This window comes from Rhagoletis pomonella, unplaced genomic scaffold (assembly GCF_013731165.1).
Source record: "Rhagoletis pomonella isolate Grant_MI unplaced genomic scaffold, Rhpom_1.0 Rhpom_scaffold_05511, whole genome shotgun sequence".
Lineage (NCBI taxonomy): Eukaryota > Metazoa > Arthropoda > Insecta > Diptera > Tephritidae > Rhagoletis > Rhagoletis pomonella.
Window position 1 is genome coordinate 1 of NW_023464048.1, and position 6,669 is coordinate 6,669.

A 6,669-nucleotide genomic window follows, 5' to 3' on the forward strand; every position below is an offset into this window, starting at 1 on the left:
CTACATGTTTGGTGCACTAAAAATATTCTTGCCTTGAATATTAAAAAATGTTTCAAAGTTACGTACGCAAAAATACACAAAACTGTGCCTACAAGTTATACAATATCTAATTCTGTTGTAGAATCAATTAACGAAATCAAAGATCTTGGAGTAATTTTTTCTTCGAATTTTACTTTCTGCAGCCATATTTCTCACATTGTTGCTAAATCGTATGCGATGCTGGGTTTCGTAAGGCGTAATAGCACAAAATTTTCTGATCCCTACACGCTAAAATTACTGTATACCTCTTTTGTTCGGTCAAATTTAGAATATTCCGTAATTATTTGGAGACCTTCACAAAACTATTTAATTAGTAGGATTGAACGTGTTCAAAAGGTCTTCTTGAAGTTTTCACTACGTACCCTAAATTTTTCAGAACCTTTGCCATCATATAGATCACGTTTACTTTTAATAAGTCTGAAGCCTTTAGAAGCTAGAAGATCTGTACTATCTTTATCTTTTACTTTTAATTTAATTAGAGGTGTTATTGATTGTCCTGTTCTTTTGGAAAAAATTAATTTTAATATTCCTCAGCGAAACATGCGTAACTTCTTACCATTCTACGGGGGCAGGTACAAAACTGAATACTCCCGTAATGCCCCTATTCCACGAGCTTTAAACGAACTTAATATGATTTCGAACAATGTTTCAATCGATTTTACATTTTCATTAGATGTTTTTAAAAACTCCTTGGATTCCATTTTCTAGTTCTTATCTATTATTATTTAGTAACTAAGCTGAATTTTGTTATTAGTCTGTAAGGAACTTTTATAACTTTATTAGACTAAATAAATAAATAAATAAATAAATCATTTTTAAACGCTTTGCTTTACACACACGCACTTATACAGTCCAGTACATCATTAATATTTTGATTTCTACTCATTTTACTTTTGCTTGTGCTAAACCAATTCAACATATGGCGGCTTTTGACACTTATTCTTCTTCTTCTTCTGCTAGCTAATTTCTGCTAGTAGAAATTTCACTAGCAAGAATTTGCAGCTCTCCCGTGTTCTTACGCTCTCGATTCAGTGCTCTCTTGCAAATTTTTTGGGTTATCATACACTTTTCTAGTAAAAATTTGCAGGTTCCAGTTCAAATTAGTACTGACTATTGGTTACTATACAAACCTATATACACTTATGGCATTGCATGAAACTGTATGCCGACTCCCTTTTGAAGTACATTTACTTTTAAGTTTTAGTCTGTAAGTAAGGTTCGAAATTTCAGACTTTGGTATTGATACTGAGTACTCATTATGGCATGGAGCTCATGGTATCGATACTCTAAAAGTATCAGGCAAAAAGTATCGATACTACTCAGTATCAAACTCATTAAATACGTTTTTTGGGTTACTAAAATTATTTTATTCTTCAAACGTATATCTAGTTATTTCCTGAAATTAAAACAATAAAAATTTAAAATATTTGATTTTTATTTCATTGCAGAACTTACTTTCATGTAAGAAGTAATTTTAACGTTAAATGTACATACATACATACATACATATATATATATATAGATATACTTTCATGAATTTAAAATTGTATTAAGACTTTTTGTAAACTTTTTGGGTATGCATTTGTGTAGCCTATTCAATTTTAGTATAATAATGCGCAAGTTTGAATTAAATGTCAACGGTAAGAGGCTACACGTAAAGTTGAAAAGGTTACAAAACTGCATACCCAAAAGGTTCCTACAAATTCTGCATTTTCGTGAACTTTGCGTAAAGTTTTATGGCCTTATTCATAAAAAATAAAAAAGGTTTATAAACTGGAAAAATTATGAAAATGTCATTTTATTAAGCTCTTTAAACCTGCTTTATTTTTTATGAATATGGCCGTTAAACTTTAATTTATTTGGTTTATGTTATGCAACAGACAACACGAAATTTCAGTTTATTTCAAGTGATGGACAAAATTGAATGATAGTAATCCATTTAAGCAAAGAAAATTGGGTTGCCAATGGAAGAAAAAATTTAAAAAGTGTGTTTTTTAAAAATTTTTCGATACTACGAGTACTTTGCAAAGTATCGAGTAAAATCACCAAATAAGGTATCGAGTATTAAAGTATTCATTTTTATACCCTCAGTATCGATGCTTACTCAATATTGATAGTATCGTTCGAACCCTTCCCGGAAGCAATTGTCAAACAATAAAGAACGTTACAAAAACCAACCTTTCTGTTTTTACTACTAATATTACCATATTTAATTGGGGGACCCACAACGGTGTCGTAACTGTCGTGTTGTTGTATGTCGTAAACTTTAAAAGATTAAATAAATGTTTAGAGAACTTAAAACCACAACGGCCGAGATTTCCATTACGGAACCAATTGCTAGTCCGTGCAAAGTATACTGAATTTTTTTATGAAACTCGGTTTGGATACTAATGGAGGTCTCCTTTAACTATATTTATCACTTTCCATTGTTGTTGCTAATAGTAATTAAGTTATTTGTTGTTAAAATATCCCGCCTGCTATCACTACACTTTATTATAACCCCACACCTATCACTTTTATTTACACAAATATATTATCCTTAAAAGGTACGCATGCGTTTGTAATACTTTAATATACAGTTATTAATTAATTAATTAAGTAAAAGGCGTTTATAAATGTATTCACAAACGTTTGCACATTTCACAAACAAGCAGAAATAACAATGGCTGACAGTAACACAAAATGTATGCTACCATACGTTAAAAAAATGCACCACAAATAAGTGCGTATAATTAGGGGGTATAAGTGTACAATACGTACATTGCTCTTATTAAAAATAATAATATTAGGATCGATAGGTGTCTTACTTCTGATCATAACGGTATAATTTTTTCGGGGGGAAATAATATTTACTGGTTTTATTGTAGTTCAAAATACACAAATGTAGATAACGTACACCGATTTTTTATTAAAAATTTTCACTATCTATCGAAGTATTGATTTTTATGGAAAAAGCGCGATTTTTTGTTAAAAATTTGTATTATTTATATATATATATTAAACGAAAGAAGATACCGAAAAGCATCGAACAATGCACACACCTTGTAAGGAAAAGGGAATTATTACGAAATACTAATACAGTGGCAGCACTATAACTACTTTGGAATCTCGCGTTTCAGTTCGCAAAGATTGTCAACTTCGTTTTAATAACAAAATAATATATATTAGGTTGATAAAACTATGTGTTTGTTTAATAAATAAGTTAGATTATATATTTTAATAGTGTTTAAAAATCTTAAATCTTTGTCGGTATAACTGCCCATAGCAAACAACGAAATTTAACAAAAGTTTTTTGTTCATAACTTTTAAATGGTTAATAATATTAGCCCTCCCCCTCCGGGTTGTTAATAGGCGGACATGTAATTTTGTAAACAAACACTTTTCTTTTAATATTATTAGGTAATTGCTATTTATTTTCCAATATTGAGATATCCAGCTTGTAGCCAGAGGCAGTGGCATGTGAGGCTCACTAAAATTTACTCTTCATGTTGGAGCAGCTCCAGGCAATGGGCAGTTGAATGTGCCGGCTGAACTTATCACCACCATAACCAACAGAGTCTCCAAGCAAATGCGTGTCCTGAATTTATGCGGTATCAATTCAAGCAATTACTATTGTATGTGTGTATGGTTCATATTTGTGGCATTCTTTACTTTGATGTTAAGGGCCGGTTGTTCAATGTCTGGTTATCAGTACTTGCCGGTTAAACATCATTATCGACGTTTCCGACATCATGCACATAACATGTGGTTGATAAAGCAGTATTTGTATTTAACCAGAGCTTCTACCTCCGATTTGTGCTAATCAGACTTTGTACAACCGGGCCTAAGTATTTTTGAGGAACTCCGGGAAATGGTAGCTTAAACTTGGGTGTGCTTAATGAACAGTCTGGGCGGATGCGCTAGCGTGCATTGGAGTCTCTATAACTATAAAAACCTTGTTTTTTTTTTTGTGGAATATAGACTTAAATATATTCAGAAATTTAGAATTTTCCTTGATAAATTCACAAAATAAAACAAAATTCACGTTTTTTCATAAAAATAAAATCTTACAATGGATGTTTTTTTTTAATTTTGAACTTCCATTTAAGAAAACTCCATTCAGTCCTATAATTATGATTTGAGTTTTCCAGTTTATGGAAACGGAAGTCTTAATTATGTATTTAACTATTGATATTATTCTTAAGTAAGCATTGATATTATACTAAACTAACATTTTGGTCATAAATAACACATAATTATAAATCTCTTATCCTCGATATGAACTTTTTCTAATCGCGTGGCTAAATTCCCCACAGTAAGTGTTGCCGTACACGCAAAACGAAAACGCTGCACACAACCCAAAAGTACTCATCGGGGACCAATTGGTGAAAAACTGCTAAAAGGTTGATTACTGTATATACTGTGCTTGCTGGCTAAAATATATCAAGCGGGATGCGGGTTTTATTGGAATAGTCGACCAGTAGAGCTGCAAAACTATCAATGGTTGGACTATTCGATATTTTTGATAGTTTTGGGTATCGATCGATAGTATCGATACTATCGGTAAGGGCCTGTGCCAATCGGTAACTGTTTCCTCCGTGGTGAGACGGGTTGGAAAAATTTGCTATGGTGTACAAATAAATTGAATTTTGCTGTGCCAAATGCAGAGTAAAATTTTGACAGTTGAAAAACCAAACAAACGCTCGTGCGAAAGCATAATTTTTGTGTGTTGCTGAAATTCTTAAAATTTATATTTATTTTATAATTTGCAAGTTACGTGCGTTTTTTTTATGCTGTTTCAGCTTTCATTTTCATGTTCACTCCTTATTACCGCCAAGCAATATTATGTGTATACATGGTTATAAGCTGTCAAAATTTTACCTAGCCCCATGAGCTAGGTAAAATTTTGACGTTCGTATTCACCACGAGAAGTGTCAAATTTTTACTTTGATCCGTCAAAATTTTCTATTTTCTATCAATTGGCACAGGGCCTAAGAGAAAAAAATATGGGATCCTTACTACTGCACTATTTATACTTGGGGTATTCACAACGGTGACGTATTGTTGCATGTCGTAAATTTTAAACACCTAACAAATATAAAGAGGGTTCGCAAAGTTATTATGAATTTTCGCAGTATTAAAAAATAGTTGGTTGTGGTGAGAAAATTTTCCAATACGGAACCCAGTTTAAAAAAAAATAAAAAATTAGGGGGTTTCGAGCGGCTTTTTGTGATTGTAAATCTGAAAACCCCACCCTCCGGAGGCTTATAGTTTTTATGACAATTGAATTTTAAGTTGCAAAAAATGTCAACTTCAACCTCACTTTTGCTTTGTAAACCAATTGAACTAAAATGTCAGTGCTGCCACACAACGCAAAATGCCCAAAACAAAGAAGTACTGCAATCGAGAAACAATAAAGACGGGCATTGTAATTAATTTTCGTTTGTAATTAAACATCGATGTATTGATAAAAACAAGTGGTTCAGTCTAAAATCGAGAGATTTTGTAATAAAAATGTTAACTTAGTTATTTATCGAAAAATTTTTAATAAAACAGCGCGCGATTTTTTATTAAAATTTTTCATCATTTATCGAAGTATTGAGTTTTATGGAAAAAACGCCGCAGGCGAAAATTTTTAATAAAAAATCGCGCTTTTTCCATAAAAATCAATACTTCGATAAATAATGAAAATTTTTAATAAAAAATCGATGTACGTTATCTACATTTGTGTACTTTGAACTACAATAAAACCAGTAAATATTATTTTCCCCCGAAATACCGAAAATTATACCGTTATGATCAGGAGTAAGACACCTATCGATCCTAATATTATTATTTGTAATAAGAGCAATGTACGTATTGTATACTTATACCCCCTAATTATACGCACTTATTTGTGGTGTAATTTTTTAACGTATGGTAGCATACATTTTGTGTTACTGTCAGCCATTTTTATTTCTGCTTGTTTGTGAAATGTGCAAACGTTTTTGAAGACATTTGTAATCGCTTTTACTTAATTAATTAATTAATAATTGTATATTAAAGTATTACAAACGCATGCGTACCTTTTAGGGATAATATATTTGTGGGAACAAATGCAGTTGGGCTCCAAATCTCCAAAAAAAAAAAAATAGCTGAGTATAACGGTATACTTCTTTTTTTGGGCGGATGGATGGATCTTGATCTCATTTAAAAGGAAATTTGATTCCCTTCAATTTGGTATACGTACTTTATATATATGTTGTATAGTTCTTACAAAAATTTAATTAATGTAAAATAATTATAAAAAAACACCTTTTGCGGAGAACACCTTTCTGCGTAGGCGGCCTTCGGCCGCACTTAGGGATTATAACCCTCACAACGTAGCATTCTCTTTCTGTGTTGCGAAGAAAAGGAGCTGAATACCTTTTGCAGAGAACACCTTTCTGCGTAGGCGGCCTGCGGCCGCACTTAGGGACTATAACCCTCACAACGTAGAATTCTCTTTCTGTGTTGCGTAGAAAAGGCACTGAACACCTTCTGCAGAGAACACCTTTCTGCGTAGGCGGCCTGTGGTCGCACTTAGGGATTATAACCCTCACAACGTAGAATTCTCTTTCTGTGATGCGAAGAAAAGGCACTGAACACCTTTTGCAGAGAACACCTTTCTGC

General features: G+C 32.3%; 1 long non-coding RNA gene across 1 annotated transcript in view; it reads left to right on the forward strand.

The window, feature by feature from the left end:
- Positions 1 to 3,705: 3,705 nt before the first annotated feature.
- The window catches only part of LOC118755163, a 5,434-nt gene continuing 2,470 nt past the window's right edge, over positions 3,706 to 6,669 (forward strand). Inside the window, exons 1-2 of the long non-coding RNA XR_004994988.1 lie at positions 3,706 to 3,866; positions 5,228 to 5,230. This is a non-coding gene — a long non-coding RNA (uncharacterized LOC118755163). The remainder of the gene's footprint in view (positions 3,867 to 5,227; positions 5,231 to 6,669) is intronic.